General features: G+C 44.6%; 1 long non-coding RNA gene across 1 annotated transcript; it reads right to left on the bottom strand.

Moving 5' to 3' along the window:
* Positions 1–2,526: 2,526 nt before the first annotated feature.
* Positions 2,527–11,531, bottom strand: LOC133364457 (uncharacterized). The gene is made up of 3 exons (XR_009757947.1): positions 11,334–11,531; positions 5,553–5,627; positions 2,527–2,818 (listed from the first exon to the last, which is right to left on the bottom strand). It is a non-coding gene; the product is annotated as an uncharacterized LOC133364457 (long non-coding RNA).
* Between the last annotated feature and the right edge of the window lie 511 nt (positions 11,532–12,042).

The raw sequence follows: 12,042 nt of genomic DNA, 5'->3' as shown, positions 1-12,042 counted from the left end.
ATCTTACTTTTATTTCATCTCGGTCAGTCAGTGTTTCCCTCTGTCGATTATTCAGCTTCCCTACTCTTGGTTTCCCTTTCATTTCTTTAATCCTTTGGAATAGGGCTCTTGCTCTTCCCATTTTGTTGTCCTCTTCTATTTCTATACAATAACTATTGTAAGACTTCTCTTTGTCCCTACGTACTAGTCGCTGCATTGTTGCATTTAGGTTTCTGACCATGTTTCTATCTCCTCTTGCTTTTGCTTTCCTTCTCTCTTTAACCATTTTAAGAGTTTCTTTAGTCATCCATTGAGGTCTTTCTCTCTTTTTAACTAGAGGTATTGTCTTTTTGCATCCTTCCCTGATAATGTCTCTGACTTCAGTCCATAGTTCTTCTGGTTCTCTGTCGACTAAGTTTAAAGCCTCAAACCTGTTCCTTATTTGATCTTTATATTCTTATGGGATGTTATTTAAATTGTAAACCTATGCAGTTTAGACATTCTTAATTGTGTAAGTTCTCAAGTTATTGAGCTGTAGTTAATAAAGTAGCCCTTTTAGATATTAAGCGGTCTAACAACAACGACAACAACGACAACAACGACAACAACGACAACAACGACAACAAGGTGCTGATGCCCCTGCCACCATCTTGGTTGATGGAAGGGATGTGCGCGCATAGCACACATGCATGCCATTAACCAAGATGGCGGCAGAGGCTTCAGCTCCTTAGGGAAACCTCAGTCGCTGTCTTGGTTAATGATAGCCCTGTGCACACAGCGTGCACAGCCACAAAAGACAGGAGAGACAGGTAGGTGGTGTGTGTGTGTGTGTGTGTGTGTGTGTGTGTGCGCGCGTGCGCATGTGCGTGCACACACGCTGGGGCCTGGGGCAGGCTGGTGCCCAGGGCAGGCTGGTGCCCAAGAACCCTGGCATGTTTGGCACTGGCCCTGCTCAGAGCCTCAGGGTATCTTTTAACTTTAGAGACTACCTGGTGGATTCCTTGCTCTGAGTGCTTGGGTACTCCTTTCATCACAGAATCCTGTCTTTATTTTCTGTCGTGAAGTGGTCCCTCCTGAATCAGGTTGCCCTTTCCCCCACATCTCCTGGCTTGCCACTGGGTTTAAGACCCCAGAACCCCCTCTGTCCATTCCCCATACCTCCAGTCTTCACCTTCTCTGAGGTAAAACACCTTTCCTCATGTCTTCACCCACTCCCCTGGGCCGTTGCTCTGTTCCTCTTAGCACATCCCAGTTTCCACTTGCTCCACCCAGGACTTGCCTGTGATGCGCCCACACCTCCTCTGTTATCCAGCTGCTGGGGAGTGTGTCAGGGCTTCTGCCTTCTGTGCTGTTGCCTCATCACTTCACTTCTGGTCTGCCCATCCCACCTTCCAGTTGAGCTAATGGAGGAGACCTGAAGCACACATTGCATTTTCCTGGCAATCCTCTTGTGCAGGATTGTTTCTCTGATTGTTGAAGAATAAATGTAATCTCTTTGGCAATTCACAGTGATAGCAAAACTCTTGCGGGATTCCCAGACATTAACATACTAACTGTGAGACAGTTCCACGTTACCTCTTACTGAGAACCCACTTCTCACAAAACTAGCAGACCCTCATGAATCATCTATGAATTTGGCCCATGATTTCCTGCCCAAATCCCTTCCTCCTCTTCAACACTTCTCACTTTATTTGATCCCGTCACGCAATTGTCTTCCTGAGTTGCATCAAAGTGCAATACACTTTACATCATTAGCTTTTCTATTTGTTCATGTTCAATTGTTTTAGCTCTGGCTTTTGTAGGATTAATGTGAAGATGACGAAAAAGAGAGGGGGGGAAAACCCAACAACCTGAGGAATGTAGAGTCAGTCTGTTAGCTCTGCCTCGTTGGAACTTCCTGGGCTGGAACTCACTCATCTGGAGGCAGGCAGGCAGCAAAAATATTTCATTTTAATGACACGACACGACTGCTAACAGGTTCTTAAGTGCTCCCCTCTTCATTTTTTTCTCCCCCCTCCCCGCATTGCCTCATTTGACTTCCATAACACATAGGAAACTGTCTTATATTGAGTAAGATCATTGATCTATCTGGTTCAGTATTATGTGCACTGGCTGGCAGCAGCTCTCCAGGCTTTCAAATAGGGGACATTCCCAGTTCTACCTGGTGATGCTGAGAACTGCACCTTCTGAATGCAAAGCAGATCCTTTACCACTGAGCTATGGCCCTTCTCTTCCTTACCTTCCTACAGTTCCATGTACTCTACTTCCTGTGTCCCTGTTCCTCCTGCTCTTTCAGCATCAGCTGGTGCTAAGCCAGGAGCCTCCTAGCCTGTGCAAGTATGGCCCCTTGTGGCAATTCGTCTGGGGCTGTAGAGAGGCAGCACCAACCAAAATTACAATCCTCATAAACATTTCATGACATCACAGCAGTTCAGCCAGTGGCTGTGGAGTGGTGCTTGCATGCAAAAGCAGACACACAATGGATTTTCTTTAGCTTATATTTTAACACAGATGACTGTTTCAAATTGAGAAAAACAGAACCCCGGAGAGTAAGTGTATAAAGCAGAAATGAACACGAGCTTTCATGCTTTATTTTCTGTGAAGAGATGGCGCCTGCATTCATTTGCTTCTCTCCCCCCTGCCCTCCCAGCCCAGCTACATGACAATTTAGTGCATTTTTTTCTACTGTGCTGGTTGGAGGCGGCTTGTCTGGATTCTGGAAACGTAGACACAATCTCCTTGGAGACCCCGTGAAGCTCTTCTTCGTGCCTTGCTGAAGGACTTTTCGTTTCTAATGAAGTCACCAGGGGTAATAGCACAGCCATGTTGTTACCGTTGGCTGCAGAGGAGAACAAATTCAGAGAGGAATAAAGCCATCCAGATTGCAAATGTGACCCTATCACATGGGCTCTTTATCTTTTAGAGAAATCATATAAATCACTGTATTTCCTCCTATCTTTCCTTACATTTATAAACCCGCCTTTCAGCTTATTGATCCCAGGGTGAGGTGTAATGAAATTAAGAAGGCTAGCACTACATAAAATATCTTTAAAACACTGAAAAAACATATACAATGATTTTCAAAATAAGTCATTGGGTACACAAGGGGTACATTGACAGCAACTGGCTGCAATAGCTTTCTCTCTACAAAAAGCCTGATCACAGAGGTTTTTCTCCAACCAGTTCAGAAAACCCAACAGGCTCAGTGCCAAATATGCTTTCGGTTTGTGTGTGGGGAGAGTTCTTTGAGGTGAGGTGCCACCACAGAGAAGGCCCTATTCCACACCACCACTCCAGGTCCTTCTCCAGGTGGTAGAATGTCCCCCTGCTGATCTTGGCATATGGACAGAGTTCAGGCAGGAGTCTTTCCCAACCCTGCCTCAGGATGCTGTGGAATTGAACCTGTGACCCTCTGCACACAAAGAAGATGTTCTACCAATGAGCTACAGCCCTTCCCCTATTGCTGAGGCTAAATTGCTAAAGACACACACAGACACAGACACACACACACACACACACATATCTTAAGAAAAATAATACTCCATGTCCACAGAAAACCAAATGTTGGGGAGAAGAGTTCTAGGCTAGCGTTCTTCATGACATGTTAACCTTTTATGTGAAGGAATCTTCCTCCCGTGCAGGAGCATTCCACAATGTGAGCCACCACCTCCGTTCTGAAGTGTTACAACCCAAAACCTGTGAGAACTCAGTCAAATTGTATAGAATTGCCAGAAATTTAGGTACATGAGGACCAAAAAAAAAAAAAAATGGTCGAAATTCTCTCTCTCTCTCTCTCTCTCTGTGTGTGTGTGTGTGTGTGTGTGTAAATCATGTAAATGAATGAATGTCTGCATTGGTTTTTCCACTCATTAGGGCCACCTCTACAGCTGGAAATCAGCCTCAGCTGGCAGATGCTGGTGGATGTGTACACGCATATGTGTGTCTGCGTGTGCAACAACTCTCCTAGACATTTCCCCTGAAGCCCTTGCAAATCCTCTCTGTTAGAGGACAGGGCTGTGTGCGCCATGCAGCCAGCCCTCTGTCCCTTGAACTTGCCTGCTGACCTCTGATGTGATGGAGGACAGTGTTTCATCACCAGTTTTGAAGTCAGATTCAGTTCTTGTTCGGTCACAGAATCACAGAATAGTAGAGTTGGAAGAGTCCTACAAAGCCATCAAGTCCAACCCTCTGCTCAATGCTTAAAGCACACCCTACAGCTGGCTGTCCAGCTGTCTCTTGAATGCCTCCAGTGCTGGAGTGCCCACCACCTCCCTAGGTCATTGGTGCCGTTGTCATACCACTCTAACAGTCAGGAAGTTTTTCCTGATGTTCAGCCAAAATCTGGCTTCCTATAACTTGAGCCCATTATTCCATGCCCTGCACTCTGGGATGATTGAAAAGAGATCCTAGCCCTCCACTGTATGACATCCTTTCAAGGACTTGAAGAGCACTATTATATCTCTCCTATGTCTTCTCTTCTCAAAGCTCAGCTTGCCCAGTTATTTCAATCTCTCCATGCAGGGCTTCGTTTTCACTCCCCTGATCTGATCATCCTTTCTGTTCTCCTCTGAATCTGTTCCAAAAGTCAGCTTTTATATGGGAAAATGGAGGGGAAGGCACAATCTTGTCCGCTGCTGGAAGCAGAATGTTTTAAGCCAACCTTGCTTCTCATCGTCAAGGCAATATAAAAACTTAAGGTTTCTCAAAAAGCAAAGGTCCTGAAATGAGAGGTGGGGAAACTTTGGAGGTGAGCTGGTGTTAATCAAATCCAAGTCATAAAATCCTCCAACAATCAGGGCAAAGAAGCTGTTGCAAAGAGAAATGTAAGAGTTCTACAAAAAATAGTAGGGGATGATATGACTTGATGGAGGTAATAGATTTCAATCATTAGGGTTAATTCCTGATCCTGGTACTATCATTATATCTTCTTCCTTTATTAAGGACAGCACTTGACAATGTGTGAGGAAAAGGTGACTACATCAGTTTAAGGCCTTAAAGAATTATTCATACGAAAGGAGTTTAAATATTCATTTGCACAGGGGTTGTTTTCAAGAAAGAAAGAAAAAGTAAGTTAGTAGAAGATTCAATTAAGTTACAGAAAATGTACTTTTCAGCTATTAGTCCAGTGGTGGGAAATTCCTGGCCCACCTACCAAACTATGCCCACCAAGCCTTCCCATTTGGCCTGCAAGGCAGTTTTGGCCAAGGGGAAGGGGCTGTATTTTAGTATTAGAGCACCTGCCTTGCATGCAGAAGGTCCCAGGTTCAATCCCAGGCACCTCTAGGTAGGGTAAGGAATGTCTGAAACCCTGGAGAGCCACTGCCAGTCAGTGTTGACAGCATTGAGCTAGATGGGCCAATGGTCTGACTCAGTAGAAGGCAGCATCCTATGTTTTCAAGCCACAGCTATCTGGCTTGCACCTGACATCACGTGGAGAAAAATAGTTGCAAAGCATGTGCAGACAAAAATTGGTCACCTGATGCCATTATGACAGTAGGTGATTGACAGGTGGGTGGCCCACGGAGGTTAGAGAAGATAAGAATCCAGCCCGTCAGACAGATCCCGTTTCTTACCTCTGTATTAGTGAAAGGCATCAAGGATCATCACATCTCATCTTTGGTGGGCAAGGAGATGTACAGGGGGAATATCTTTGGAGGAATGGTATTAGCAAGAGGGTTTTTATTCATGTCTTAATCACATCAGCCTTGTTCATACATGTACATATATTTAATTTCTCTGCATTTAATCATGATGTAGTTGAAGACCAACAGCCAAACAAATCTCTCCCAATGCCACTAACAAATAACCAGGCATCAGCCTGACCTCTGCTCCACTATGGCCTGTCTACCTGCTCAAGGCTCTTGACTGCTTTTAGGCTTGACTGCTGGGCATAGTGACAGAAGGTTAAACCATCAGATTTCAAAGTCCCTGACATTCAGATCAGTCTTCTTGGCCTAAAGTAGAGATAGCCAACACAATGCCTTCCAGATGTTGGTGGGCTACTTCTCCCATCATCCCTGGCCATTCACCATGCTGGCTTGGGCTGATAAGAGATGTAGTCTGACAACTGGATAGCACCATGTTGGCTTCTCCTGGCCTAGAGTGTGATAAGGAAAACTGAACCATGTTTAGATCTGTGGCCATCAGCAATCTTGCTCATCACATAGTAGTGATCAGGGCAGGCCAAGACATATTGTTGCCTGATGCAGAAGGCAAAATGGCTCCTCTCTCCATTCAATATACATAAGCTGACTGGGCCAGCAGTTGAATCTTACTTCAATGCTGTTGACAGGATAGCATCCTCCACGACATCTGAGGCAGCAGACCAGATTAGGGGGGCCACAAGAGAGTATTTAGCAACAAAGGAAATGGATGTGGGGGGCAGGCTGTGGAGGAAGAAGCCTGGGGCTTCTGCTGCTGCCTCTCAGCATCTTCTGCCTGTGGTGGGTACCTCCCTCTGCCTAATAGTAGGACCGGCCCTGCTGTTGATGCATCACCTGTTGCACTCAGGTCCTGATTACAGGCTACCTACAGGCATCTGGTTAGTCACTGTGAGAACTGGATGCTGGACTAGATGGACTATTAGCCTGGTCTAGCAGGACTCTTCCTATGCTCTTATATACAGATCCTTGTGAAATTTCTGCTTGTTACCAAGACTGGGGCTGGGGGATACTAAAAGTAGAAATAAGTGGTTGCCATATCCTTTTTACCTTCCCAGTAGAGTTGTATAGAATACTATTTGTCCTCCCAGTTCCCCACTCAATATAATGGAGGCTCCTTGAGTGAAGCAGGAGAGATGGTGTTAGATGAGGGGGAGAAGACCGTTGCATAATCTCTCCACTTAGAATTATTATTTATTCTTTGTATTTCTAAGATGCCTCCTAAAATACATTTCTCTAGGTGACAGACAGTAAGCATAAGCATAAGAAAAAGAAGAGTTTAAACATTCAAACAGCCTAAAAGCATATAAAAACCCCAATAGCTTAAAAAAAAAATCCAGCACAATGAAGTAAGATAAAAAGCAGAAGTACTAAAATCACAGCCAACACAAGCCCTGTGGCCTTGATGTTTGACATTTAGACACAAGAGGCTGCAGCGGAAGAAAACCACAGTGTGTCGCATTCCTTGCATGGCTGTTTGGATTCTGGCAGCTATATGGAAATTGCAGAGCTTGGGAAAGTTACTTTTTTGAACTACAACTCCTATCAGCACAATCCAGTGGCCATGCTGGCTGGGGCTGATGGGAGTTGTAGTTCAAAAACAGTAACTTTTCCAAGCTCTGGGAAATTGCAAGAAATGTTATAGAGCCGGGATGGGGAACCTCAAGGCAGTCCGTCGGATTCCCAAGAGCTTATGTAAGGCATTTCTGAGCACCTGGGACTCTCCCCAGGCCACGCCCTTCCCCAAAAGTAGGATTGTAGAAATGCTAATGATTAAGTGGTCTAGAAATGTCTTACGTAAATCAATAAATAATAGGCCTCATCATTCTGAATAAAAAACTGAATTAAAGAAGAACACCAGATGCTGTGTTCTACAGAGCCAGACCACTGGTTCATCTAGTCCAGTAATGTCTACACTAACTGGCAGCAGCTCTCCAGAGTTTCAGATGGTTCTTTTTTCCAAGCCCTACCTAGAGATACAGGGGATCAAACTTGGGGTCTTCAGACCTTGCAAAAGTTACTTTTTTGAACTACAACTCCCATCAGCCCTATCCAGTGGCCATGCTGGCTGGGTCTGATGGGAGTTGTAGTTCAAAAAAGTAACTTTTCCAAGCTCTGCCTGCAAACCAGTTGCTCTACTGCTCATCCACAGCCCAACTGTAAACTATTGGAGGACAAATTTCCAGCCCTTCTTCCAAGTACCAAGTACTGACTTGCTTTGCTAGAAATTGAATCTAGCAGCATTTCTATTTCTTAAGGTTAACCAAAAGCAAAACTTGGCAATTAAAAAGCTCAGCAAAACGTAAAAAAAAATAAAAATGCTGCAGCATTTTCTACCTTGTCAATATTGCTTTGGGAAGTCATGGTGATGTAATCAGGTACCTGTAATCAGGTTCACTAATACAATTGCAAAAAGAAAGCCATTGGATTGGAAGATATATTGGAAACTGCATTTGACACTGGTAAGTGCTTGAATTTGTTTTCCTGCAATTTGATTCCCTCCTCCCCACCCCTTACACCTTGTATTTCAATTTAGTTTCTAATACTGCTTGGGAGAGAGCAGGGAAAGGAAACATAATAACTTCAGTCAAAAATACAATGGGATCGACCCAAACTTGAAATGATCAGGGGCCAAACATGAAACACTAGGCTATGTTTGGTAAGACCATGCTTGATAAACCTTCTGTACATTTGGGGTTACAGCCAAGGATGAGGAATGTGGGAGAGATTTGATTTGATCCACATTTGAAGTTAAATCTATCAAATTTGCACTTTCCAAAACAATATGAGGACTGAAACACAGCCATCCTTTGCGATTCGCATGTATCATACTTTTGTGATATAGTATTCCAAACAAACAAAAATGCATCTGTTAGGGGAAAGTGTGCATAAAAATGTATATATTTGTGAAAATGACATACAAAAATGCATTACATTAGCAGACATTGCTTGCAAACAAGTGCACATTAGCATAACCGCATGCAAACATGTGTGTGAGAGGAGAAATTTGCGATAAAATGCTGAAGCATTTTCATCAGGATTTTTAAAAATAATAATAAACGCAGATTGCTGTGGAAATGTGGAGAACTAAGATTGGAAAAATGAGAAACGGAGAGGACAAAAACTGACAGATCCTTCCATCACTACCAAAGACTACCAAAACTCAGTGAAATACTGAGCCTGACCACTGTTGTCCACACACTGGTAACCTCCAGGCTGGATTACTGTAATGCGCTGTATGTGGGGCTGCCCTTGAGGTTGGTCCAGAAGCTGCAGCTGGTGCAAAATGCGGCTGTGAGACTGCTCACTGGGGCAGGGTATGTCACCCTGCTGCTGAAAGCATTGCACTGGCTGCCCATTTGCTACTGGGCTAAATTCAAGGTTCTAGTTCTGGTGTACAAAGTCCTATACCACTTGGGACCAGGATACCTGAAAGACCGTCTTACCCCTTATATACCCAGTCGATCACTGCGCTCTGCAGGTGAGGGTCTCCTGCAAATACCATCTTATCAGGAGGTCCGTTCTGCACGACATAGGAAGTGGACCTTTAGTGTGGCAGCACCTGCCCTGTGGAATTCCCTCCCCTTGAATATTAGGCAGGTGCCATCTCTGCTATGTTAAGAACATAAGAATAGCCTGCATGATCAGGCCATCTAGTCCAACATCTAGTTCTCACAATAGCTAACCAGTTGCCTATGGAAGCCCACAAGCAGGACCCGAGCGCAACAGCACTCTCTCCCACTGATGTTTTCCAGCAACTAGTGTTTAGAAGCACTCTGCCTCCAACCACTGAGGCAGAGCATAGCCATCATGGCTAATAGCCATTGCCTTCTCCTCCATGTATTTGTGCAATCCTCTTTTAAAGCCATCCAGCCTGGTGACCATCACTGCCTCTTGTGGGAGCAAATCCCGTCGTTCTGATGCTCCCTCTCTTTTATTCGATATCCCACCTCCCATTGAAGCTTTTTCCCTCATCCACCTTTATGGGAATGGAAGTTACGATGAACATGAGGAGGGGATGTTTCGCCAGCCCTGATAAGGCAGCTTATTCTTTGGGCTGTTTTGCTAGAGAGGATTGTTTCCATCACTCTCCAGGCTGACAAGCAATTATTTGGAGATGACTGGAGCAGAGAGGTCTCTCGCTCCTTGTTTGGCTTGCAGGATGCCACAGGTAAAATTACCTGCTTCAAACGTGCAAAAGGTTGCCATTGGGGACTGCGGCATGGAACAAATAAATTTTACTTAATACTGTGCGACTCTTAACAACTGAACTCAAGATGTTGTTGCACTAGGTTTCAGGAGGAGCAGCTGGCGGGGAAGGGTTGTGCTGCTGACCTCACCTCCTAGCAGTGGCATCACTGCTGCGTACTGGGGAGAGGGCTGGGAAGGTGGCTGGGAGGGGGGGTCGGGCAGTCCAGATGCACTGGCAGAGGCAATCTGATGCTCCTATCAGTGCACCTGAACCCCCCTGCCCTGACTACAGGCCTACTATGTCCCTTCACCCTCCCAGTACATGGCAGCAACTCTGCAGCTGGGAGGCCAGGTCTGTGATGCCACTGCTCCCTGCTGGCCACTCCTGGGTTTCAGTTTTCTGCTGGTGTTAAACAGAATTTCTTCCTTTCAGGAATGCACTCAGAGACCACTTTGGTCCCTACTATCTTTTCAGGGCCTTAGTCCAATTGTTGGTACTAGGATTGCACAATATAAAGAGGCTGCCACTGGTGCACTACAAAGTCATGTGGAATGCAATCACTGCACATTGACAACAAAAAGATTCCTGCTGGATCACGCCAGTGACTAGGGATGGGCGAGGAATCCAATTCAGTTCACAGTTTAAGCTGAATGTATCAAATTGGTACTTTTAGAAAAAATATGAGAACCAAAACACAGCCATCCTTTGAAAGTCATACTTATTAAAAGTGTAATGCAGTTCACCAACCAAAAATGGTCACAAAAAATACATGTTCGGGGAAAGTGTGCATAAGAATGAATACATAAGTGAATACAGCATACAAAAATGCATGATATTGGGAGAAATTGCTTGTACATTAGTCAGAACTGCCTACGAAAATGCGTTTGCACTAAAATTTGCACTAAAATGCGGGAGAATGTTCATTGGGATTTTTTTTTTTAAATGCAGCTTGCTCCAGAAATCTGGAGAACTGAATTTAAGATTGAAAAAAAGAGAAACTGAGAACCAAAATTGACAGATCTTTCCATCCCTACCAGTGGCTCGTCTAGACAAGCATCCTGTCCCAACAGTAGCCAAGTAGATGATTCTGAGAAGCTCGCAAGGAGAACCTGAGGACAGTAGCACTCTCCGCTCCTGCGGTTCCCAGCAACCGGCATTCAGAGGGCATGCTAACTCCAACAGTGGGGGGAAGAACATAGCCATTATGGCTAGTAGATACTGATAGTCCTATCTCCTATTAATTTGTCCAATCCTCTTTTAACACCATCTAAGTTGGTGGCCATCACTGCCTCTTGTGGGAACAAATTTCATATTTCAACTGTGCAACATTCAGCTTCATCAGATGGCTCTAAGTTCTAATACTATGATGTATATAACAGCAACAAGGGAAATGATGTTTGCTTCTATTTTAAAAAGAAAAAATCATGTAACACTTTTTTTAGGGTCTCTGTGATTTTAAAGGGGAACAATGTGCACTAATATTAGGAACAGAAGACACCTACCAAAGGTTCATCTAGTCCACCATCTTATTTCCCACAGTAGTCAACAGGATGCCTTCTGGGAAGTCCACAAACAGAGCATGAAAGTAATAGCCCTCTCCTGCTGCTTTTCCCAAGCAACTGATATTCATCTTGCCTCTGATCCTGGAAGTAATATAGCCATCATTTGCAGACACAGGAAGGCATATCCTCCATCTTAATGTCCTTCTCTGCAGCAAGGCAGCCTTGTGGAGGGCTCAGACTAGGGTTGCCAGGTTCAATCCCTGATCCTGATCCTGTATCTTTAGGAGAAGAGAAAGTCAGCCAAGTGCAGGTTTTCTTGCAACCCTGTAATGGGAAAAACTACAAGGTGGAATTCTCCCTTCCCCTCTGCACAATTTTTAAAGATATAAAAGACCTCTTGGTTGCCAGGCCCAGCCTCCAAGAGGTCTTTTGTATCTTTAAAAGTTGTGCAGGGGAGGAGGGAGAATTCCACCTTGTGGTTTTTCCCATTACAATGTTGCAAGAAAACCTGCACTTTGCTGATTTGTCTCTTCTCTTAAAAATACAGGATCATTCTCAGGTCCTGAGCCTGGCAACCCTAGCTCAGACTGACTACTTACAGAGAGCAGAGCTCTGATGTTGCTTCAACAACAGACATTCTTAGACTGAGCCCTATATAGGAGCTGAAGCAGTATCACAATTGCCTCTGCGGTTGAAGGGACCCAGGCTG

Source organism: Rhineura floridana, chromosome 9 (assembly GCF_030035675.1).
Source record: "Rhineura floridana isolate rRhiFlo1 chromosome 9, rRhiFlo1.hap2, whole genome shotgun sequence".
Lineage (NCBI taxonomy): Eukaryota > Metazoa > Chordata > Lepidosauria > Squamata > Rhineuridae > Rhineura > Rhineura floridana.
The sequence above is the reverse complement of the archived record's forward strand: the minus strand, read 5'-3'. Positions and strand labels throughout refer to the sequence as shown.